The 25,088-nt window shown below is 49.7% G+C and overlaps 1 protein-coding gene across 18 annotated transcripts in view; it reads right to left on the bottom strand.

Annotated features, from left to right (window-relative positions):
- Positions 1–20,359, bottom strand: part of PRRC2B (proline rich coiled-coil 2B) — a 55,486-nt gene extending 35,127 nt beyond the window's left edge. For 10 of the 18 annotated variants that reach the window (XR_005840542.2, XM_025141504.3, XM_025141510.3 and 7 more), the window contains exon 1: positions 12,459–12,610. The gene's annotated coding sequence lies outside the window, so the exon portion shown is untranslated. Of the gene's footprint in view, positions 1–1,025; positions 8,949–11,669; positions 12,027–12,410; positions 12,611–20,256 lie in introns of those variants that run through there. The other 8 variants (XM_025141506.3, XM_025141507.3, XM_040649369.2 and 5 more) reach the window with 5 other exon arrangements.
- Positions 20,360–25,088: the final 4,729 nt, after the last annotated feature.

Genomic DNA, 25,088 nt, shown 5'->3' with positions numbered 1-25,088 from the left:
GCACAACATGCACGACTGTCAGAACTGCAGACAAATTCAGTGAGCTGACACCAGGTTTCACTACCATCACCATCCCAACCCTCCCAGCTGCAAAAAGCTTGTGGGATTTATGATTCACAAACTACATTAAAATAACTGCAGGAACACATTTCTCATGGCATCTTTTTTTTTTTTTCTTCTGCCAACTCCAGCACTTAAAGGAGTGAACTTCTTTAAGTATGAAAATACAAAGAGTGCGGTCAACTTGGTCCTTGCTTAAAAGAACAAATCTTAACAATAAGCAGCTACACACAAGGACTCCTCAGTAAGAAAAAGTCTGGTATCTTTTCCCACACTGGAAAGTATCACTGGGTTTCCCACTGAAGTCTGGAAAGTGAGTTTGTTACATTTAAGACTACGCTTACTGAAGGTAACAGAATTATCTCCTCAAATTCCTTCTCCCTATCTGCTGGCTTTAAGAGAGCTGAGGAGTCCAAAAAACAGTTCAAATGGAACAGGTTCAACTACAAACCCTGAAAACATTTTATAAAAAAATACACTATTTTCTCTGTTGCTGGCACCTTCAAGTATCACTTTTAGCTATAAATGTGCTTTTCACAATAGGTATGGCTTGCTAATTTTTCACTCTGATTTCTGCCTGCACAATGTACTGTGATTCATACCCTTCACTCAAGCAGTCCCTGCTTTCTTTTTTGGGCTCTTGGAGCCCAGGACAAAGCTGAAACAGGGAATACAAATACTGCAGACAAACATTTATCTCAGAAAAGAAGCCTTGCTTACTTTCAATGGATGTTTCTTTCAGGTATTGTATTTATAATTCTCCGTTCTCACTTTTCCACAAACCTAGAAGCTTAATCTAACCTTTTCACATGTCATTTAGATTTCCAGATTTCTTCTTGTAAAATCTCCACTTTAAGCCTCAAACTGCTGGCAGCTGTATTATACCATCTGCCAGGTCGCATCTTACAGTCTGCAACTGTGTTTTGGAGTAACAAAATGCTGTATTACATATCAGACCTACCCACCCTTTACCCTTTCTGAAACTCATCCAGCTGAAAGCACGCTCCCAGTGCAGCCAGAAATCATTCAGCATTCTGAAAGAGACCATCTCTGACCAAAGGCTGCAACTTCTCCCAGTAATGCCTTATCAAACACCATTTCTAGGTAAGAGGATTAGTCCATGGCATTATAAACAAAATAAGCACCTTCCACAACCATGCTGGAGAGTCAGTTTGAGAATGTACTGCAAACCTGCAGAGAGCCAAGTAAAGCCCACAGAAAGACTGCTGTCAGGGAGCAAGTTTCAGACCAATAAACCTGGCACCTTGCAGTGAATGCCCTGCAGTGCAGGGATTTAAACCCAAAGTGATTCGGTGTGCTAGGCAGCAAGTGGAGAGATAGAGAAGCATTTTGTGTCGCTCAGTAATAGCATCCACATGATGCTCAGAAACACCACCAGGCTCCTCCAGAAGCCCCTCACAGCCAGACTGCCACTCTGGGCTGCAGCATGAATGTCTGCAGAGGCAGCAGTGCTGACCAGCATCCCCAAAACACCTTCCCCTGCAGAGCAGCAAATGGATCTTTGCCTCCAGTCTGGTTCCATCTTTGCTTGGATGATCACCATACGCCAAAGAAAACTCACTTTCCCCAATTCCACCACACTTCATCAGTAGGATAAATACAAAAGAGAAGGAAAACACTGTTTAGAGTACTTGGCAGAAAAGTAGATGCTGCATTGAACAATGCCCTTTTTGAATCAGCAGGGTTGCGGGCCGTGTTAACAGCAGAGGGAACCATGCACCATCCCACATCCACCTCACCCGCAGGTATGCACTGAGCCCCAAGGTGACGGCTCGTCTGGACCTTACCAACACTGCATCAGCCTCACAAATCCCAAGCAGTAACATCCATTTTAAGGTTTAGAAAACCTCAAACCAGATCAAATTATTAGGCATTAGAGAAAAAAAACAGCCATCACATCAGGTTCAGGAATTAGCTAGTTAACAGAAAAGCCCCAAGTTCCTGAAAGTCAGCATGCAAACAGCATACGGGTAATGTTGCCAAAGAGAAACCCTGACAACCAGTTATGTAACTGGGTCTCAGCTGCCTCCTGATTACATCTGATATCATTAGAAGGATGCAGGAGGAATAAACAACCACTTCAATGCAGAAGAGCTGGGGTCATGCTGAGAATGTGCTGGGAAAGAACCCCCTCTCAAACACTCTGGGACAGCCAGAACTGTTGTCTGGATAAGTAAAATTCATGGCTACTTTGAACTCCTTCAACACTTTGAAGCTGAAAATGTGAAATACAGCTCTTTTTGTGCATTATGTAGCAGAGTGAATTGCAAAGGGGAACACAAGTCCATGGGGAGGTGAGGGATTTCTGCATGCAAAAAGGTTACAGCACTGCTGGGCCCCATGGCAAACACCCCACCAGCAGGACAGAGCTGTCCCTGGGTCACCTGGCACTGGGTCACACACAGAGCCTCCAAAGGCCATATGACACTGCCCTATTTTCCCAACACACAGCTTGACAGGGAATCCAGGCAGAGACTGTCAAAGCCTTCCAGTCTTGCAGAGCAAAGCAGTTTCTGAGAAAAATCAAGTTAATTGAGACCTAAACTGCCAGCTCGCATGATTATGAGGGGAGTCAGAACCAGAAGGCTGATGCTGACATGCGAAAACTGACAGCCTCTGACCTGTGCTCAGGGTCTCCACGACCGATTGTTGACCCTGAAACACTATTCTCTGTTATGGAGAACTAAAAATCTCTCACCTGCATTTCTGCAAGGTGTCTCTCTGGGTTTATAGAGGTCTTTGGGAGAAGGTTTGCTATCAGCATTAGCACCCAGCTTAGCTCTTTCCATTCTCAGGACTAGCAATATCCAGGGACAGCACCAGAGTGTGAAATACTGAGCATCTCAGAGGAATCTGAGCACACTGCAGCGTGACCGGTTATATCAGAGGCCCCAGGCTACAAATAACATGCCAAAATTACTTCCTGGACAGAGAGCTCCTCTACATCTGTGTCTTCATGTCCTCACCTTGCTACCCTGAATCTGACCTGTGGGTACTGACACTGTCTAACTCCATTTTGAAGGGATACATTTTTATCCAGACAGTGTGCAAGTCCGGGAGCTGCAGCAGGGATCCACCATGCACAGGGAGGCTGTCCTGCAAAAAGAGCCCCGTGAGAAGCTGGAGCTATTGGCACTGGTTAACAACTGGAAACCTCTGAGCTGAAAACACAGCCAAAGGGAAAGACCCCCTGACAAACAGGATTGTCTACAAAGCTCTTTGTAAATTCCTGTAGGAAGGAGGCAGAGCTGCAAGAGTTTTATTCACAAGACTTCAGTGGAGCTCAAATACCTGGAAGCCAGCCAGCCTTAACTGAAAAGGGCAAACAGATTGATCAAAGGTAGCACACACTAGAAGGAACCACCTCAGCTCCTCACACCCCACCAACCACAATCACTTGGGCAAAGACCTGGACCACTGCAGATTCTTTGCTCTAGACTCACACTCCTTGCTCTTTAAATGGCAGCAGTCACAAACACAAAACAAAGCAATGGGATGGAGAGATTAACACTGAAAGGGCTTTTCTTCAGATCAGGAAGACTCTCGACCATAAATTTTGTATGAATTGCTAAGAAATTTGCAGATTGAAAGAGCTGAATTGTACTTCCAGAAATGAGAAACTGCTTAGAGATTATGTTAAACTGAAGCCTACTGTGGTTTCTAACATTACCCGTAACATGAAGCCTTCTCAAAAACATGGTATAGTTTTACAGATCAGTAGTGTTCACTTTTCCTTAAATACACATAGTCTTTTTTTTTTTGCTACTAACCCTCAGAGCTAAATGTTTATCAGTCAACAGGGAGATACCACTGCTTCTGGAACATGTCCTACCAACAACCAACTATCCATGGAACAGTCACCACCTGCCTCAGCAATGAAAGATGCCAGTGGCTGCCATTAGAAGAGCTTTGGTGAAACAGCACAACCAGCTGCTCCCAGGGCTTGGTGCCAAATGTACTTTTGTCCTGTAGAAGTCCTCTTTGGGCCAGGCAGGGACGATCACTCTGATGGGAAAGGGACCAGATGAGCAAGCAATTTCCAGGAACAAGTGCTTAGTAAAAGGGAGACCATCAGGAGAATATCAGCATCTAAATACGAAGTCAATAGGATCTGCGCAGAAGAGCTGTGCAGCAGACAGGCTGTACCAAAAGCCCAGGCCACAAGAAGCCTGTCTCTGTCAGTCTGTCGCACTGCCCAGGAGAAGCTGCTAAGATTTATTCAAAAATCTGAAGAAAAAAAATAAAAAATCCTGCCAGATCAGAGAAACAAGCCAGCATTCTGCAGTGCAGAGAAGAGATGGAAAACCCTTAGCAAACAGGGCTCGTGATTCACCAGGGGGGGACCCTCCTTGCAATCCTTTTAATTCTAAACAATTCCAGCTGCCCTCTGCATTGCCTCCTGTGAATCTTCTCTCCCTGTAAAAAAAATGAGAGACCAGGATTCCATCTTCCATGATTTATTGCAGAGGTATGCTGCTAGCTGAGTAATGCTGTCAGAGGCTGTCTGCCAGCAGACCTGCCTGCTGGCCGGCCTGCCCATCACACCTCAAAGACAAGCCTGACTTTGAGACATGCAGCAGAAGCACAGAGAAGAGAGGCAGTCTTCCGGACAGTGCAGGATTCACCCCAGGGTATGATGCTCTGTATGTAGAGATAAAACCTGATGGGAGCACAAAGGGCATGCTCTGTAAAATGACCTGACCTAATTTTTTTCAGCTGTCTTCACCAGGTTCACCTGCTGCCCCACTCACAGACATACCAACAGGTCAGCAATCACAGCTCCTGTTGCTGAACCATTGGGCAGCCTCACGGCTTGGCCTGTGAGCTACAGATGCCTCACCTCTCTGCTAAACAGCTTTCCCAGTGCTGGACAGGCAAGGAGCAGAGAAAGACAGCCAAGAAGCACAGTCTTGTAACTTACTGTGAAACATAATGCAGACTGGAGCCTGGAGAAGAGCTCAACTGTATTTACAAAAAACATTAACTAGCCCTGGACAGACAATGTCACACCCTAAAGAGGGCCCCTGAACTGCACTAACTGAGCAAACAAACAAAGATAAGAAATAATTCATCCTGAGCATGCATGACAAAAAAAAAAAAAAATTAAAAAAATCCATGCAGAAAGCTGGTCCACAGCCCACAGAAATGCTTATGAGATTCTATGAAACTCCCTCTCCTTTCCCAGCAGGACCAAAGCCAAGGTTTTTCTGCCCAACTCTCCCCATCACGCAACAAGGAAGGAATCAACACCTAAGTGCCAGTCTGTCACAAAGGAATAACTGTATCTTTAACCCAAGAAGCAGCACTGGAAGGCTTTCATACCTTTCAGAACAAGTAATTGATCTTAAGTGGAGCAACCTGGAAGCAATGACTACTAGCAGCATCACACTCTTCGCCCTCTCATCCAGGCTACAGAGGCGTTAGAGGAGACTTGTCCCAACACAGACCTCAGCCCAGAGCTGAAGTACAGCAACCACAATATCTAAAGTGGCTCTGCCTTTCACCTCACCCTGCTCCAGTTCCTCTGAGAGCTGAACGTCCAGGGAGAATACAAAGATGCAATATCCTGTTCCCTCAAAGCAAAGCAAGGAGGGCTGATCACAAACCAGCAATGTTAATACAAACAGAAATTCCTAGCATAATGCTCTGTTGGTAAAACCTGTTCAGAAGCCTCCTGGCAGGATTCAGTTGAACTGAACATTTAGGTATCTGAACAACAACAGACTGAGTAGCTAGTCCAGATCTCCTGGGGGGGGATAGGGAGTGGGGTTCCAAAGCCAACATTATCAGTTCTATCTTATGGATAACCAAGGCAGAGAAACAGCAGTTGCTTAAGTAACACTGCAGGCAGCGACACAGGTCCCAGAGCTCAGGTGTCTGTCCCTGCCTCCCTGCACATCGTTGATCCTGCTCTGCATACAGGAGCCACACCAACCTGAGCAGCTAAGACCCTTAAAGAAAGCAGTTCTTGAGTAAAATCATGAAGGAGCAAAGTGTCAAAAAAAAAAGTCAAAACAGGAAGGAATATATTGCAGCAGCACATAAGTCTAAAATGGTGTTTCCTTCAGTGGAAGAGACCACCCTCAGGTATCAAAAGAGGAATCAATTCTGCCCAATGCTTTGGAGAAGCCTACAGGGGTAGAGAAGTCGCCCATGTTAAGTTCTGAGGTCACTGCATGAAATCCTTCTGACTGACAGCTCAAGCCACCACATCTGGCTCCAAGCTGGCAAACACACTTCCACTGCTAACAACTAAACCCAACCACTGCATTTTAAGGCTGCAAAATTACCTCTGTCTTGCAAATAGAGTCCTTTAAATTCCTACCACACAGGCTTTCAGTAGTCACATTAAGAATACCCATATATCCAAGGTGAGATACACAAGAGGTGAAACACATGGCCGTGCCCCCTCAGCTCACCCTGAAAGAGCCTGACACAACCAGGGCAAGAGACGAGCCAAAGGATTGCAATCCAGGCTGCTGCCAGGGAACAGATGCCTTCTAAAGAGCAACCCCACACACGTTCCTCCAGTGAATCTGAAAAGAGCATTTCACAAATCCTTCATCTGGTCCTTTGCTCAGGAAGTTACCTCACCTCCATGAGATCACAGGTTTTATAGCAAACAAGAGATCGGAGATGTTACAGATTCAGCAGCTGAAAGGAGAGCAGAGCTGCCAGCCTTCAGGGTTACAATGTTTTTTTCAGAAACAAAGAAAGTTCCTTCCACATAAACGCCATCAGTTGTTGAGTAAGCAGTTCTGTTTTCTCTTGCCTTAGGAAGGAAGAATCACACTGCAATCGGAGGTGGGAGCTCACCTTGCACGAGCATGCCTCGCTCCACCTGAGCTAGGCTTTGGGAACACCTCACCACACTTACAGACCAGCTGCTGATTTCACAGCCTCATCTCCCACTCAGGCTTAGCACAGAAGGTGATCTTCACAAAGGCTAAAGAAAAAATGCAATGCTATCAAACTGCAAGCAGTAAACACCAATCCCTCAGTGCACACAACACATGGAGAGGCTCCCACAAGCCCCAGCGGAGCCAGTCCATCCAGCCCCATTCCTTCCCAGTGTGCTGACAGAGCTCCTCTGGCAGGCAGCTCTGCAGTCAGCCCAGCACCACCACCACACTGCAGGGCACAGAGCTGCCCTGGCAAAGGCTGAATAGATTTTCTCTATCAGATTTCACCCACTTCCTACAGCCATCAAGATGGACACAGCGGGTTCAAACCATTAATAAGATTACAAGCAGTTCAGACAAGCCTGCAATTCACTTACACTGCAGATACTGCAGCTTCCAAGAAAGTGTTCCTTGAGGTTCTCTGGTTTTAACAATACCAGGGCAACGCAGCATTTCACAGCAACCCTTCTTACAGGACTCCTATTCATGGGAGCCATTTGCACTACAAATGAATGCTGAGAATGCTAAAAAGAATCTGCTGGGAAAAGGACACAGGTACAAAGTGGGAAAAAACTGCAACGATACGTGCAGTTTTACTCAGTACTCTGAAGTGCAGCATGGCTCAGTATTCTGAAGCAGGGAGAGGTTGTAATGCTCTTCTGGAGAACAATGCCACTTAGACCATGCACAGAACATCTGGACTATGCCAAGCTGGACAGGAAGCAAAAGCGTCTCATAGATGCTTTAATTTCCATAGATATTTTCAGTGCATAACTAGCAAGGTGTCATCTCTCTTGTTTTCCAGATTGAAAAATGACACCACAGAACTATGCAGCTCTGCTGAGTGGCAGAGCAAGAAACAGACCTTCTGCCTCTGACTTTGTGGGGCTGGAAACCACTCTTTAAATCACTCTGCCTTCCTCACGTGCACAGCCAGGAGCAGCACAAAGTCCTGGGCCAGGGGAAGTCTGTAGGAGCATGCCGGCATGCTGGAAGAACGCTGCCAACTCCATCCACTGCTTTTACTACAGCAGGATCACAGCCATCACTAAAAGTAACATTTTGCTCAGATGCAGAACACTAATGCTGTAGTAAGACTTGAATCTCGTGAAACCACTCCTCAATGATTGGCCATAAAGTTTCAGTTGCTAGGTGGGAGCTCGATTCTTGGGTTATTTAAGAAAAAGATAAAACCATACTCTGTACTATTTCAACCATTAAGAAACATTTCTTGAGCATGCCCCTACTCCCCTGCCGGCTTTGCAGCCCACTCCAAACTCTGAACAAGAGCACTTGAGGTTTTTGTATGGGGCTCCCAGCCCACATACAGGTAGGAACAGCTGAAGAACCTACCCCCCTGCAGAACACTTCCAAAAAAACATCACTATATTCCCACACAAAAAGTGCCTGTGGGAGGTGAAGTCCCAACACGAGCTCTTCAAACCTGCTTGCTCTTTGCAGCACCATTAACAGCAAATGTGGCGTCTAAAACATCTAAACAGCAACCCAGGAAGGACCCTTCCACCAAATCCCTTCCAACGGGATGCTATCTGTGTGAATAATGCAGTCTGCTCCTCTTTGCACCACTCACCTGAACTTCAAAGGCTACTGAGGATGCTCCCAGCAGCTAACCCAAGCCCTCTGTGCATTTCAAGTACTGCACTGCAATAAAATAGTCCTCTTGGCCATATCCTAGTGTGCCATAGGATCACAGGATGGCTTGGGTTGGAAGGGACCTCAAAAATCATCCAGCCTTTAAGCAATTCCTCAGTTGCTTGCCCTTGTGTTTCCTTTTCAAGCCTCCATACTTGAAGTCTGGCCCACCAGCCCTCCTCTTTCACTTCTGCCTGTTCCAAATCCTGTCATTACTTCTTCCCTTGCAACCAAAGCAAGACTGCTTTCAGTAATCCTCTATAAATTAACATCTATAGTATAGATGGTTGGACTCGATGAACTTGGAACACCTCTTCCAATCTAGATTCTGTAATTCTGAAAGATGCAACAGTGAGCCCTCATCTCTTACAGCCAAATGTAGGTGCTCAATACCAGGCACTGAACTCATACAGAATGGCACACACACCTCATAACACTCCCAAACCTCCTCCTGTCCTCACAGACTCCCCAGCACATCAATCCAAGAAGCTTCAATACAGACCAAATGCCACAGCTAGACGAGGAGTACTGCAGTGCTACCAGGCCAGCTTCCAGCCCACCTAAGTTACAGCTCCAATGCTTCCGAAGGGAAACAACACAAAGCACACAGGATTTACAGCTACACACTTCCTAGCATGTTTGTTCTCTTCTCTGTTATCTTTGCAAAGGAAGCCCCATTCCCCTCCTGTGGAATAGAACATTTCTTTAAACAAACTGGGCAGTTTGAGCACCTATCTGCTTCCTTCATAAGGTGCTGTCCAGGCATATGCTATCAGGACTTCCATAACGAAGCCATTTAATTTCAAGAGTTAGAAAGAGATGGTCTGCTGAAGGAGAGAACTGTGTTTCCCCCAGCTTTTACCTGTTTGCAGTACTTTCACCTCAGTGCCTGATGAAACCCGACTGCATTTCTTCTGTTCCAAGTGACAAACTAGTGAAAAGGAGCTGTGAAATTATCGACCTATTAGGAGAATGAGTCAGTGCCACATGAAAAACAAAACCCACTTACAAGGTATGAATAGCAAGAAGAGCAAGGGTGATACTGAGACATCACAATCCTTGCCAGCTTGCAGAACACAGGAGGAACATAGTGAAGAAAAGGGATGACCACAATTGAAGTCCTTGCTATAAACCCTCCCCCTAAATACTGACCTATGTTCAGCAAGTTTTCCCTGTTCTTATCACTCCTATACCTGCATGAAAACATGCAATTACAAGTGGAAACCCCACTAGAGCCAGATCTCTTAGTGCAGAGTAACATAAAATAAAAATCTACACTATTATTTTCAGTGCAGCAGCAGCACTTAAAAGTCAGCCCAGCTTGCCTTCAAATACTTCCAATTACTCAGGTGAGTATAATGAAGGCCTTGAGCAACTTACGCTTTTGAATCTTAAGCAGGTGGGGGTTCTGTAATGGATAATCTAAAAGGCTCTGTGTTGTACGGCTCAGGCAGACTGGAGGCACTAGAAGACATGCCAAAACCACCGTCCTGATTTTCAGCAGCAGCATCCCGTACTGGACAGCCTGCAGGACACTGCACAGGAGTTGGGAGCTGTGAAAAGAGCTCTCTGTACTTGGGACAGAAGACTTGCCTTTATACCACCACTCAGGTACCAGGGCACGCTGCGTCAGGCTCAAACAAAACACAACGCCATTCCTCCCTTTAAGAGGAGGCTGTTGGAGTAAATGAGCCTTTGAAGTTAGGCACTACAGAAAGCTTTAATAGAGGGTTTTATTAAAATGTCACTGTAGAAGTTAAAACCTTTTATTAAGAATCTTTAGAAACATTACTCATATTTATTAAAACCAAGACATTTTTACATCCTACCTCTACTTTCCAGCATTTGTATGGGCTGCTTGCTTACTGTTCCCACTTCAGCTAGGTTGGCCACGTTTCATTTTTTAGCTCTCATGCACATACAAAAATAGAAAAAAAAGCCACCAGTTTATCAAAACACATACTGTGTGACCAAAGAAAAACGGCTCTGAATTCAGAAAAAAAAAATTAGGCTCCTCCCCTGAAAAAAAATAGTTCTTATAAACTAAAAATAAAGAAAAATTCCATGTATAGTATGTGGCGAGCACCATATAATGCCAGCTTTGGAAACCTCTATAAATGTCTATGCTTACTATTTTCTTATTTTAAAGAGGAAAGATGTCCAAGTCCTGCAGGCAGATTTCCTTATCAGTGAACACTGGAAACATCCTAAGACGTGTTGCCTACTAAAGACATGCAGAAAACCAGACCAGTGAAAGTGACTATAAATAAGAAAGGAATCAAGTTATATTCCACGCGTGTATCCAATTAAGCACAAAACCAACATACAGCTACCAGCAGATGTATTTGGACTGAGGAATGTAATCGATTTGGGGAACCAAGTAATTAAGAACACCAATCTCAAGCAGCATTTGTGATTCTATCAGTATGATTTTTAATCTGAACTTTTTAACTATAAAAAGAAAGCGCTACGCCGTTTCCAAGAGGTCATATGGGAGAGGTCTTGTTTATCGTGCCCCCAAAATAGATTCTGCTAGCTAGGAAGAACCTCTTTGACCGCAGCCCTGAAAGAAGCAGCATCACCCATGGACCCACAAGGATCTGAAGGATCCTGGGTGAACTCCTGACTGAACCGAGGCACACTCGCAGTATTTCAATTAAGGTGAAGAATACGGACAGGTATTTTAACAAGGCAAGGGCTAAGGCAAGCCAAAACGTTCCATATAAACCTTGATTCAGTCCTGAAACGGGTGGGATGCCTTCCCTCTGGGCTGGCTTCAGCTGATGATGCAAAACTGCAACCTGCTTGCACTCACTACCTATTCCTAGAAACAGAATTTCTGATGTCCTGAGCATTTCTTTATCACGTTATCACCCCAAACGCCAGTGACAAAGACACAAATGTTCGATAAGCCCACCCTGAGAAGACCATCCAAGCCCTTCTGACGTTCAGAGGACAAAACCAACAACAACAAAAACCCCGCAGAGCAAATCAAAGCAACTTTCCTAAGGAAACCCAGAACTCCCCACTCACCCAAACCCGGCCAGGTTTGATTCCACAGACGGAGGGGTTGTTGGTATTCACACAAATTGTGCTCGCTCACAGCCACGGCTGCTGAACAAACCCCGCACGGCGCTGAACGCGCCCAGGGCCCACCTCAGAGCCACCCCACAGCCTGCAGCAGCCACGCTCCCCAGAACCCAGCCACGACGAACTCCTTCCAGCAGCCAGAGCACCTTTACAAACCCACCCGCAACTCCCCGAGCACCAGCACGAACTCTCTCCCCGGTGAAACCCCCTCCCCCCCTCTCACCAGGCGGCATTTCAGCTCTCCCAGTAACCCTTTAGCAGGCTCCCGCACCACAACAAAACAACCGAGAGCCTTCTGGACGCCCCCCCATCGCAGCCTCCCCCTCCTTGTTTTGTCGAGACGCACACAGCAGCGCGACAAAAATATCTTTGTGTCACACTCGAGACGGCGGTGAAGCAAACAAGCCGCCATCCTCACGGCCGCCCCCAGCCCGGCCAGCCCCCAGCCCCGCGGCCTAGGCAGCCCCGCGGCCCGGGCAGGCCCCGCAGCCCCGGGCCTCACGGCGGGGGCGGCTCGGGGACAATGAGGCGGCCCCGGGGAGGGGAGCAGGCCCCAAGCTCGGGGTGCCGCAGCCGCCGGGCCCCGGCTCCATTTTAGAGCTGCCTCGTCCCACCTTCCCTCACCCTCCCCTCCCTCCTTCTCCTCCTCCTCCTCTCCTCCACCCCCCCCCCGGTCCCACTCACCGCCCCGAATATCCGCGGCCGCCGCCGCCGCCGGCCCCCGATACCCACCTGCGGGGGTGGCTGGGAGCCGGGAGCGCCTGAGGAGCCGGGTGCCGAGCGGCGATGGGCGCGGGACGCGGCGGATGGCGGCGGATTGCGCGGCGGGATGCGGGGCGATACGGGTTCTCGCTGCCGCTCCCTCCTCTCCCTCCTCCTCCACCTCCTCCCCCGGCCCGGCCTGTCAATCCCGCGCGGGAGGGAACCGCGCCGCCGCCGCCGCCCTCCTCACAGCGCCGCCTGCAGAGCTCCGCCGGAGCGGCGGCTGAGGGCCGACCCAAGATGGCGGAGGAGGAGGAGAGAAAGGGGCCGAGCTGCAGCCCGGCGGCCGCCTCCGGCCCACTCTCCGCCCCCGACTCCGCACAGCCCCGGGGGAGATGGTCCCCCAAAGCTAGCAGGGCGGCTCCCACACGGGGCCATCGTGAGAGCAGGGGGCTGTGAGGTCACCCAGCGCCGGCCCCTGCCCAGCAGGTGGCACACGCAGGCTCCACAGCTGCGTGCGGTGCTGAAGTGTTTGCCCCGCTCCGTCAGCCTTGAGCTGGAGCTGCCCATGCTGCCGAGGTGACTGCATTTGTATCGGTAGTGTCAGCGAGCATGGGAGCAGATTTTCCCTCTGCAGTGCTGTGCTCAGTGCTGGGTCCCTCACTGCAAAGACGGCATTGAGGCCCCGGAGCGTGTCCAGAGATGGGCAGCGGAGCTGTGCGGGTCTGAGCACAGCGCTGTGGGAGCGGCTGAGGGCGCTGGGATGGTTCAGCGTGGAGAAGAGGCTCTGGGGAGACCTCATCGCTCCCTGCGGTCCCTGAAGGGAGGTTGTGGTGAGGTGGGGTCGGCCTCTGCTCACAGGGAACAGCAATAGGATGAGCGGTGATGGCCTCACGTTGTGCCAGAAGTGGGATATTGGGGAACATTTCTTCTCCAAAAGAGCAGCAATGCACTGGCACAGGCTGCCCAGGGGGTGGTGGGGTCTCCATCCCTGGAGGTGTCTCCTTGGTGAGGAAGCAGCAGGGTGATGGCCATTGGGATTTCTGTCCCAGCAGAGCCTTTTCCGTCTGCAGACATTGGGGAAGTTGGCCTGGTGCTCCTCCTTCATGGAAGAAGCGCCCGTTGGGAAGATTTCACTCCAGAAATACTGATTTCTTCGCTTAGTGATGATGAAAACGAACTCAGTAGAGCAAGACAGGCACTCCTGCTCTGGAAGAGAACTCTACCCAGCCATAAAATACAAGCTGCCTCGTCAGGCCAACAGTCCCTCCTCAGCCCTGAGCAGAACTTGAGGTCAACACAGTGTGAGCAGCATCCCTGGCAAGAGGTTTGCACTGAAAATGCTGTAGAAGTTGCTGTGAAGTGCAGTTCTCCATCCTAAATGGCCATCTTAAATGTTGGCAGCTGTTGTCTCACATGTAAGGACAAACCATTCCCCCCTTTATTTTTCCATCCCTGTCCCCTGACACTCTTAGACTCATAGAATCGCTAAGGCTGGAAATGGTCTCTGAGGTCCCCAAGTCCAACCCCAATTCATGCCTGCTGTTTCCACTGACACATCCCTCAGTGCCACGTCTCCACAGCTCCTGAACACCTCCAGGGACAGTGACTCTACCACCTCCCTGGGCAGCTCTGCCAATGCCTGACTGCTCTTTCTGAGAAGAATTTTTCCCTAATATCCAACCTGAACCTCCCCTGGTTATATTCCTTTCTACCCATTGCGTGTTGTGATGCACCAGCCATGGATTTACAGGAAATATCCATCCATTTTTAAAAATGACAAGCAAGCCCTTTTAGGGTGTTTTTGGTTGGAGAAAACTCAGCATAAATCCTTAAAATCTAGGCTTATGTAACATTGTCTGGATCTCTGCATAGATCGTGATACATTCCCCTGGTTTGCCTCAAAGGTGGCACTAAGGCTTCAAAATTCTGCTCAGTTTGAACCATCTTGGTGATGTCATTGCGGTGACAACCAAGCCTGCAAAAATCATGAAGGAATACTGCATCACTCCCGTAAATACGTGTTATACACACGTGTGTGTGTGGATATACAAATATATATATGTGGAATAAATGCCTGGGCTCTTGCCCAGAGGAACTGACCTCTTGCAAGTACACCCTTTGGCTTACCTGTGATCCCATGTGCTGCTCATGACAGGTGTCTGATCTCAAACACACTGAGAGTGATACAGAGGGAAGAAATGCAGGAACTGTTTTCTGGACCATATGTGTTGTTCCTACGGTTCATCTGCACAGCTACTGAAGTTGCCAGGCACTGAGCTACCCAGAGATGCATGAAACCCAATGCCTGGCTCTTGGATCCCCCTCTCTCTCTCTGTCAAAATATCACACTGTCTCTTCCCCTCTGGCGTCTCTTCTCACCTTCCCCATCACATTCTTTCTCTCTGGGCTTATCAATGCCCTCTACCTTCTCTCCTTAGAGACAGAGGAGCCCATCCTCCTTCCTGGCACTGCTGACCTCCCACCACGCAGTACTGATGAGCCATAACAGCAAACACCCAACAGCATTATTAGTGTTGCCCTTCAGAAGCTGGGCACCGTGGGATCCCCTCGCTTTCCATGACTCATGCAGCCACCTACAACCCAAGCCACTGGCAGGTGACTCACAGACTTGTCCAGGTCAGCACTATGCACACCTGCTGCTGTAATAAGCAGTTCTCCCAAGGTCTCCAGTGTATCTCCAAGGCAACGATCCAAGGCCAAGGGAATTGATGTGCCAATTAAAGAAAACGCTAATGCAACCTGTTGTGGAGATCAAAAGGACGCAGTAAGCAAATGAAAGACAATTCCACATTCATTATCATGTGTGTACACTGCAGCTCCTGCAAACTGGTGGCTTCTCCAGCTCTGCCCAGCAGCACGCTGAGGCAATGCCATGGAGCTTTGTCCAGTCGCATGGCTCAGGACTGCACTGAGACTGGGCTTCTTTGTACAGTCTAAACAGTGAAAAGCCACCACCTGTTCCCATCACAGAAAAGAGTGTCTCCGACACAGCCTGGTTTGTGGGGATGCCACAAAACCTTGTCATGAAGTGACAAATTCCTGTGCCATTCTAGAAATGTCCTGCAGCACTTTTCACCTGCCTGTGTATAAATCAGAACCGGTTTCGCTGGTGGGATTAGACCCACAACAGATGGCAGTGAGTAGGATGGGGTCAGTGAGAGGAGGTCTAGGCAGAAATTGATGAACAGGTTTTGCCAGCTTGAAGCTCAGTGCACAGCTCAGTGCAGGACCCGTTCTGCTGCCCGCTCTGACTTTTGACCTCTTCCAGAGAGCTGAGCGAATTTCCCCTGGACATGAGAGTCAAATTCAACCCCCTGCTTCCTCTTCCCAGGATTAATTACAAGTGCATGCAGGAACCCTGCTGTGTGCTTCATTCTTCCACTAATTAAGAATCCTGTCAAATAGAAAATAACCACTGCAGAGGGCTTACAACCCTGATATAGGATTTGTATCTACACAAATGTCTTGCACTCTAAGGCTTCCTAAAATTAATTGAGTTGCTATTATATTCTGCTTTTTCTTCAAACATTTGCTCTACATCTATAAATCCTCAGCTGTGGCTTGCATCATTCAGGCTGGTTTACAGCAGAGCAGACTGAAGGCTAAATGCTCTTATGCCATTCTGCTATCACTTTGCTCAGCTGTAAATGGCAGCCTGCAGCACAGAACAGGCCTTTACTCTCCTTATGGTCATTCACAAAACATCACAGTTCCTTTGGAAAAAGCAAAACAGTCCTGCTCTGGACGCCATCCAGAGGCCGTTCAGAGCACACAAAGCATGCATTTGCCTCATGGGGTCAGGTGGTGGTCCTTCCTGTTTCTCATCCACCTCAAACAGCAGCCAACATCAGCTGCTGCAAAAGAAACAAGGTGTGCAGTTGTGGAGTACCCTACCCACAGAAGAACATGCTTTATAATCTCATAAGGTAGGGGCTGCTTTATGCCTTGAAGCACAAAAATCCATTTCAAATTCAGTTGTGTCTAAATCAAGCCATGCTTCATGCCTGCACTGACTTCAACAGCTCATCTGAGACTGCTACAGGGAAATCCAGGCCTACAACTGAGTGAGCAGGGCTTAGGACTCAAACTCTGTCAGGAAGAACACGAGTAGAGTTAAACTGTCAAATAGATGAGGCAGAAGAGAAGACACGAGTGGCTCAGACAGGTCCCTGCAATCCCACTTGTGATGCTGCATCAAACAAAATAAGGGTACCTTCAGTTGCAGTTATAAAAGATTAATTTCCCCCTTTTATTTAAGGCTTAATATCAACGTAGATGGTTTCATAAAACTGTTTTTAAGAGGAAAAAACAAATGGTGTTCCAATGAGATAGGAAGCTGGAGCCTCTCACCTCTCTAAGCTCACAGTATGAAAGATAGGGAATGGGAGAAGAGTAAGAAAATTGAGGAATCTTGATTTTTCCTCCAAACTGGGTTAAGTATGTTCAGGGGAAGCAACAATTGCAACACAGTGCTCATTAACACCGACTCGTGGCAGGGACTCTCTGTGCAGCTGATTAGGTACCTGGGGTCTTGCAACACAATTCCAGTAGCACTGCTTTCAGAGCTGGTTTGCAGAGTATATTCATTTCTTTCCCTCCACAGCATCAGCTGAGTTCATCCGGTTCCTATTCTCTTTCCATTCTCAGTGCCAGGGCAGGATGGACCCACTGACTCCTGTCCCATGGGCTGAAGCTCCCAGCCCATCTGGTTTGCTGTTTTTTCTCCTAGTTCTCCCAGGCAGGAGCAGATCCAAGCAGCTGTTGCTCCTTCTAGCTGCTGGATCCAATAAGGCTGTTCCTTTTCTTTGTGGCCCCTGTGAATGGCAGGTTCTGTATACAAACAAGATGCCATCAAAGTGTTTTCATTTGCCAGACTATTGCTTATCCTTTTAAAGTCTGCAGACCTACACCATCCTTACTGAGCAAATGCTGGCTGCCCGAAAGACAAACCCAAATGACCACTGAAGGTACTAAAAAAGGAAATCATTTAAAACAAGGCTGATTAAAGGGAAGAAATTATTCTTCCAAGGAGAAGTGGATTGCTTTCAGCTGCCTTTAGTGCTGAGCATTGCCTGCAATGAGAACCAAACACCAGTTGCCTGGTACTGCACGTATTTTGGAGGCACTTCATCAGCCATCGCTTCAGCTTCTCCCTGGATGTGTCTGAAAAACAAAGAAAGCTACAGCTTCTGTTCCTCCTGGCTGGGTGATTTTCCCTTCAGCTATGCTGTCTGGAGGCTAACAAGGCTGCTCTTTATCCAGACCTAAAAGCTGAAACTCCTTTTTACTACATCCACTGGGAAGCCTTCCCACAGCCGTGGGTGCATAAACAATATCTTCCAAATCTCCCTTTATTATAGGGTCTGGAGAAGGGAGGAAATCTCAGAATCCAATTATTTGGCATAGGATCCTAGAGAGTGCATCTCAAAGTGCAAGAAATACGTGTGACTGTGTTAGACCAACCTGACTTCTACAGCAATTCATAAGCCGGCCACTGGATTAGGTCAATATATGGGCTTTATTTTGCTCTAAATTGAAGATTAGCAATTGTCCCAAGCAGCACTAGAGCCAAACCTCTGGAGAACCAATGCAGATGCTTAAACAACAAACCCCCTCTCTTTAGAAAATGCTATTTCATTCACTTCCATCATGAAAACCACAATCAACTTCGAGGACAAACAGCCCAATACTTCAGGCTGGAGTTGTCCACCAGACCTGCATGGACAAAGAGGCTCGAAGCTCCCAGAAACTGAGCACATGGACAGATGAAAACCCAGCTGCCCCAAATTTATGAAAAGTATTTTGAAGAGCTGGACCTGACAATCCAAATGGGTTCCTTCCAACTTGGGATATTCTGTGATTTGCAATGCCTAATACTCAATTGAGACTTAAACTCGCACATAATTTTGTTGCCAACCTTCAAACCCTACAAACAACTACAGATGTGGTAGGAATACAAGTTCAGGGAGGTGTTTGGGTTCACAGCTCCAACTTTCCATCCCAGCCACCCAATCCCCCTGCTCCATGTGCTGCAAGACAGCTGTTCTTTCACAGCTCAAAAATATCTCGCTTCCCCCTGCCAAAGGGAACTAACAGCTGCCTCTGAACGTGATGAAGCTAATGAGAATGAGTGATTCTGTTAGAAACGCTGTAAGCAAGCAGGCCCTGAAAGCACAGCTCTGATCTACAATGGGATCAGCACAGCCCGGCCAGCGCATGCATCCGGCACAAGCTGAGGCTGAAGTGATAACTTGTGATTAACGGAGGCTGTGGGATTCACCTCCAGAGCCCCCAGGAAAAAGTCACTGTTTGGAACACCTCCAGAGCTGCAGCATTCCTTTTTTTTTTCCCCCATGGAGGATTTATGAAATGCCACTACGCTTTAGTGAACCATTTTTCTCCCGACTACATTTGTCCCTTCAGCCTGACGAGAGCTCACGAAGTCCCCTGCGAGTTCACTCTGTCCTTTAATTATTAACACGATCCCTAAATACCTCAGTGGGAGCTGAGCATCCCTGCCAGGGAAGAGGCAGCTCAACCCGAGAAGATGCAACTTGGAGAGACCGGGACCTCCCGACGGGGAATCCTTTGGGATTCCTGCATGGAACGTGGGGCATTACGCCGGTGGGGGAACAACCAAGCGTGGGTTTGACCCACTCGCGGGGCCCTTCCCTCGTCCCCGCAGCCCGGCGACATCCTGCTGCGTCCCCACTAGAGGGAGCGACAAACCCGTCCCCTGCGAGCCCACGGCTCGTCGTTGGGGTGAGGGGACACGGGGAGGTGGGAACGGGGCTGAGGAAGCTGGAGGGGATGGGGAAGGAGACGGAGAGCCCCGGGAAGGCGGAAATCGTAGAACGGCTTAGGTTGGATGGGATCTTAAAGACCAAATGAAATGAGAGAGGAGGGAGGGGTGAAAGAACAGCAGGGAAAGGGCTGGTGGGGAAATTTGTGCTGTCCCCTTCTCCAGTTCTGGTCCACAGCAAGGACAGGGACTAGTTTGTACGCTGGGCTTAAGAGGAGAGCAAAGGAGAAGGGTCAGGGATAGGGGGGAGGGATGAGGCCGGGAAGAGGATAAGCCATGGATGGAGCTGCTCCTCCCGGCGGGGCTCTGGGAGTTCCTCGAGGGCTCAGGAAAGATCCCAGCTCTGCCACGAGCCACTGGGCCAGGAAGGACACAGCCTGAGCAGGGGGAGATCAGAGCAGTTTGGGATGCTGCTCCTAGTGCCAGGAATAGTATCCCAAAAAATTATGGTGACAAGAGCAAAAACCTCAAGGCTTCCATTGGAGTGTTACGGAGAAAGATCCCAGCAGCTGCAATGGTCCAGGAGCAGAGCAGGAGGGAAGGAAGAGAAAAAGGAAAGGAAGTGATGCTCCAGCTGCAGCCAGGGCTGCTCTAGGCCTGAAGACAGCACTTGGCTAATTAAAACCTGCCCAGGGAGTGCTAATTAATCTGGCTAATGAGCACCAGGCATGGGAATTACTGCCTGGCTCACTTTCCAGCTGGAATAGCCCGAACCCAGTCTGTATCATCACCGGGATATCGCTGTGCCATTCTTTCCCCTGGGGTCTCATACCTACCTGTAGGGCCCCTAAGGGCCCCTGAGCTTCCTCTGCTTCATCCTCACAGCCCTGGCAAGTGTGGGCAAAGGAGGACCAAAGCAGTCCAGCAGAGATGCAGACTCCAGTGTACCCAACTGGCCATAGGGATCAAGTACAGCTGGAATCTGCAGTAGTGTGGGGACCCCAGTGTACCCCAGCCCTGGTTGGGCAAGTAGGATGCTCTGGTCCAAGAAACCCAACTCACCTCCTCTGAAGCCTGCACTGGGCTGGCTTTAGGTAAAAGGAAACAGAGGTCCTGGGACAGAGGTGCAACAAGGCTGATTTCAGCAGCACTGGGAGCTTCTCCTGTGCTGGCAGGAGGCGTGAGCGGCCTCAGAGGCTGCCCAGAGCCCTCACATGCCTTCTGCCCAGCCCTGTGGGTGGGGATGGGGTGGGAAGGAGCCCCTGACCTTGCCCCAGGCACACATCTTGCCTGGCCGTGGAGCAGACGGGTAATGCCAGGACTGGCAGGCACTGCAGCAGGAGCACAGCCAGGGGGTTATTAATAACCTGCTGAGTCAGGGGGGGCTCTTGGGTTTCAGGATCACAAGATAGAGGCACCAAGCGGCTCAGATGCATTCCCCCCCAATTCCTACTTTCTACATTGACAGGGACAACTGGGAAGCCAGGTGGGGGCTGATGTCGGAGCTGGGTGCTCTCAGGCGTCACGCTGCCTGCAGGGCTGCCCAGCCCCATCCTGATGGTCCAGGGCACCCCAAGAGAGGGGCATACAGCTGCTGGGATGTGTTTGGATCACCAACTCATCGCTCAGCCCCAGGAACTACAGCAGGAAGTGGCAACTGGAGCCCTACTGCCTGTCAATATAATTGGATCACATTGTAGGGAAACAAATGAGCACCATGGCCTTTGCCTGCAGTCCTGCTTCCCTGTAGGGTCCTCTCTTCAGCCCCCAAATAGGCTGTGATGGGGCTGCTGTCCTGCTGCCATCCAAAGGGATGGAGCCAGGGACATTACAAAGCACAAGGAGAACACGGAAGATCTTGCAGACACGCACATCACTCTGTCTAATTGAAAGATTTTTGCAGGGGATAAAAGCTGCAGGTTAGAGGTCAGATGTCCCAGAAAGAGCCTTGTCTCATCCTGGCTGCCACAATGTCACCTGTGCTTCTGCTGAAGCCCTCAGCCCTGCAACGTGGGCAGGCTGAGCTCTGCTCTGGGATGGCAGTTCCTTCTGCTTCGCAATGGAAAAGCGGTCAGTGATGTGGAACTGATTAACTTTCCGATGCAGCAGCCCGTGGCAGCTGTGTGTATTGCCGAGGTGCAGTTTCTCCAGAGGCTGCTGTGTGCCTGGAGCAGCGGGAGCAACCTGAGCCCAAGCCCTGCCCCAGCAGTGCTCCTGGCACCCGGCATCACCGTCTCTTTTTCCACCCAGGACCGGACCAAAATACCCCGTCGCACCCCTCCGCAGCAGCTGCTGGGGACATCACACTGACAGCACGGGCTTTCCCTGTCCCTTCTGCTGTCACAGCGCTCAGCCCCCGGCGCCTGCAATTGCTATTGCTGTCGCTGCCACTTGCAGCGGCTGAAAGAGGTGAAGTGCTGTGGCTCTGCTGCATTCTGCATCCCCGGAGAGGTCTCGTTCTGTGGTGCTGGGCTGCCTGAGCAGCTAAGCCCAGCTCATTCCAATTAGCCCGATAGCTCTCCAGTCTATCTACCTTTATGGACGTGTCAGCATCGTACTGCTTCCTGCTCTGAGCCTGGATGGAGGGGCAAGCAGGAGCAGCGTGGTGCTATGCAGATATGGCATTAACCCTCGCCGTGCCCCTCGCTCAGTGCTGAGCAGACAAACACAGATAAGCCATATCAGAGGGACCAAGCAACCACATGCAGCCGGGAGCAGCCCACTGTGTCAACCCACGGGCTGACAAGGAGCACATACCTTTGGTTTTAAACAACTGTTTTGCACTTCAGGAGATGTCTTTAGATAGATAAAAGATGGAAAAGCCCTCAAATCTTGTAGTCTTGTGGGTCTCCTTCCTAAATGGGTGCTGCCTCCCAGCAGGGCCTGTCTGTAGGTCCATGTACCTCACTTGGATTGTAACAATCATTTACCATTTCGACGCATTCCAGCACTTAAATAAGCTCCTTGAGAGGGAGAGATAAGGTATCAGCTTTCCTGTTCATCTTGCCAGTCTGTCTGCAGCAGATAAGCATGTTGGGCAGCAGGAAAAAGGTTATCTAGAAAGGAAACGGAGCAACGGCCACTGTTATTACAGGAGGCTTTGAAAAAAGGAATGCCACCAGGAATCCCACAGCCCGACAAGCCCTTCCCGGTGGGACGTGATTGATGGTTGGAGCCCAGCTGCCTTCCTCCCAGCCACAGGCATCCTCCCATCGATCCTGTGCTCCCACGGGCAGAGTGCCCCAAACCTGTTGTTTTCCCTTGTTCCCTCCTGCCCTGCACCTGCTACAAAGCTTGGAGTTGCTGTAGCATCCCTCGTGTCCTTGGGAACCTCTCTTCCACCTATCACAGAGCAGTAGGAGTGGGAAGGGATTCTGGACAACCCGCAGCCTTTCTAAACCTGTGTATCTGCTTGGGACAGGGCAGCTTAGCCACGCTGGGGGGGTTCATTTAATTTTGCCAGCTCCCTCCTTCCTGCCTCCCAAGTCATTCCCTCCATGTGCTCCCCTATTTCACTGATTCCCATTAATCTGTGTTTTACGTAACCCCTGGCGTGTGCTGGCCACAAAGGCTATACATTGCGGTGCTATTAATACGCATCTTTAGGTTTGGGATTTAAAGCAAATAAAACCCTCTTGCAGCCCAGGGAAGCAAACCATGACAAACAAGCACTGGCAGCTTGGAGGTTCAAATCCCAACGGGGACAGAGCATCCTCACAGGGCACCTGCACCCAGATGGCAGCAGCAGGTTCCTTTACACCGCGTGTGTAACTATTGCACAGCTCTTCAGCAGGAGAAAAACACCACTGAACGCCCGGAGCATGTTGGTCTCTGGGCAAGTGTTTCACCAGCATCCATCACTGCAGCTCTCAGCTCCAACTTCATTGCTCTTATTTTAATTAATCTCTGCAGGTCTGGCTTTTCAGCTCTGCAGAAGCCTGCTGGTCCTGGGAGGAGCTGAGAAAGCAGATAGGGCCCTGGAGATGATACTGGGGGGAAGGGGACTCAGCACGGACAGGGCAGTCTGGGGGGAGAGAGAGCCAGAAATTTGGCTAGAAATGAAAGCTAGAAAGAAATCTGGCTGTTAGAAATACTTAAACCAGTTGAGATCCCAGCGCAATGCCCAGACCCCCCGATCCATCCCTCCCCACCCAGAAGCTCAGAGTAACCGAGGTGCGATCCCACTCACCCTGCGCCCACTGAGCCAATTTGTTTCAATGCTGCAATTAGCGCTTCATCACGGCCAAGCTCTAATTCCTCCCAGGCAGAGAGGCTCCCCCTGCCCAGCACCAAGGCTTTACCTTGCTTCGGGGGCTGGAGGAGCATCTCCCCTCACGGCTGCTCAGGCTGCAAGAGGTTAAGGATTTTATACAACTCCTACGATTAACTTTCCCTAAATCTGCAATTCTTCCCTGCCTTCTATTTTTATAAAAAGAAAAGGGGAGGGGGGGGGGGGGGGGGGGATGGTATTTACAAGGGATTTCACTCAAATAATGAAATAAATGTGATCAGCTGAGGGATTCTTAATCCGCTTTGACTCCCTCATCCTGGGGAATGACCGCGGGGATCTCTGCCGACACCGATCCCAGCGAGGCGGGGAGCAAAGCACCCTTTGTGCCTCCCCAGCCCGGGATGGAGCACGGGGCTGGGAGGCACTGAGTGCTCCCTTACCCCAAGGACATTACCTTGGGGTTGATGCTGGAGAAAACACCCCTTTGGTCACCTGCTCACCCACAGCCACCGGCCGTGTCTCTGTTTCAGGTTCCCTGGCTCCTGTGGGAAAGGAAGGAGCCCTCCTGTGCCTTTAGGCTTTGCCCAGTATATTCAACCTGTAGCCTGGGAATGACACAGTTATCACTTTAATGTATGAACTCAGCTGACAGTCAGTCAGTCACGCAGCTGATCTCCCTGACTGGGGGACAGGTCTCTGAGCAGGAGATTCTTCAGTCTGCAGCTGCTGGGGCTGTGCTGGGGGAGCTGGTTAAGCCTGTGGGTCCCTCTGTCAACCCAGAGAGAATAAAAGGGATAAACTAGAGCCACAACCCCACTATCACAGAGAGATCTTGTGTAACAGCCTCCCTAATGCTCCCGAGCCCTCAAATCCACAAACCCTCTCCCTGGGTGCCAGCCAGTGCCTGTGCTTCCCTGCCCATTGCAGCCTTGCCCAGAGGGCTGTCACTCTGGGGCTGCAGAGAGGAGCCCCTGGCGCTGCTGGGCAGCCCTGCTGTGGGAAGGACGTGTCCCACCACAATCCCACTCATCACAGAGGCCACCAATGCACAAAGTGTTCAAATAAATCACATGCTTCGGCCGGGGAGCGGGAGCTGGACACCCCAGCTGTGATTCCCACATATGCCCACAGATATAATCCAGATTTGCTTCTTTCCTAGGCACCTCGTACATTTTTTTTTCCTAATTATAATCCCTTTTTGCTGCTGAGCACCATCAGCATTAGGATGTGGGGAGGAGCTGCCCCTGAATGCAATTGCTGCGGCTCTCCCAGCTGTGTGAGTGCACGCGATGCTGGCAGCAGCCCCCTGAGCCCCCGCTTCCCCCCACGAGGCTTTTTCCTAATTCATCTGTTAGGTGAACTGAAAGCAGAAGATGCCCAGATCCACCTGGCTGCAGCCCCCCCGGGAAGAATTGCTCCTTCCCACATCTCTTATGGCTGAATGTGGGGGCCTCGGGGCTCAGGGAAAGCACTCGTATTCCTGAAGACGCTCCAACTGTTGGATGCATCCCCATCCCCAAACACCTTCGAGGAGGGAAAAACACTCCTGGGGATGGAGCCTGGCTTTAGGGACAGCTGCATTGCTCTCCCTGGGACAGGCAGGAGCCCAGGGCTGGGAGGCAGAAATGGCATCCACAAAGCTCAAAGCACAGGGAGATTTCCC

The sequence above is a fragment of the Gallus gallus genome, chromosome 17 (assembly GCF_016699485.2).
Source record: "Gallus gallus isolate bGalGal1 chromosome 17, bGalGal1.mat.broiler.GRCg7b, whole genome shotgun sequence".
In the NCBI taxonomy this organism is placed as follows: Eukaryota; Metazoa; Chordata; class Aves; order Galliformes; family Phasianidae; genus Gallus; species Gallus gallus.
This window is presented reverse-complemented; position numbering and strand designations above follow the sequence as displayed.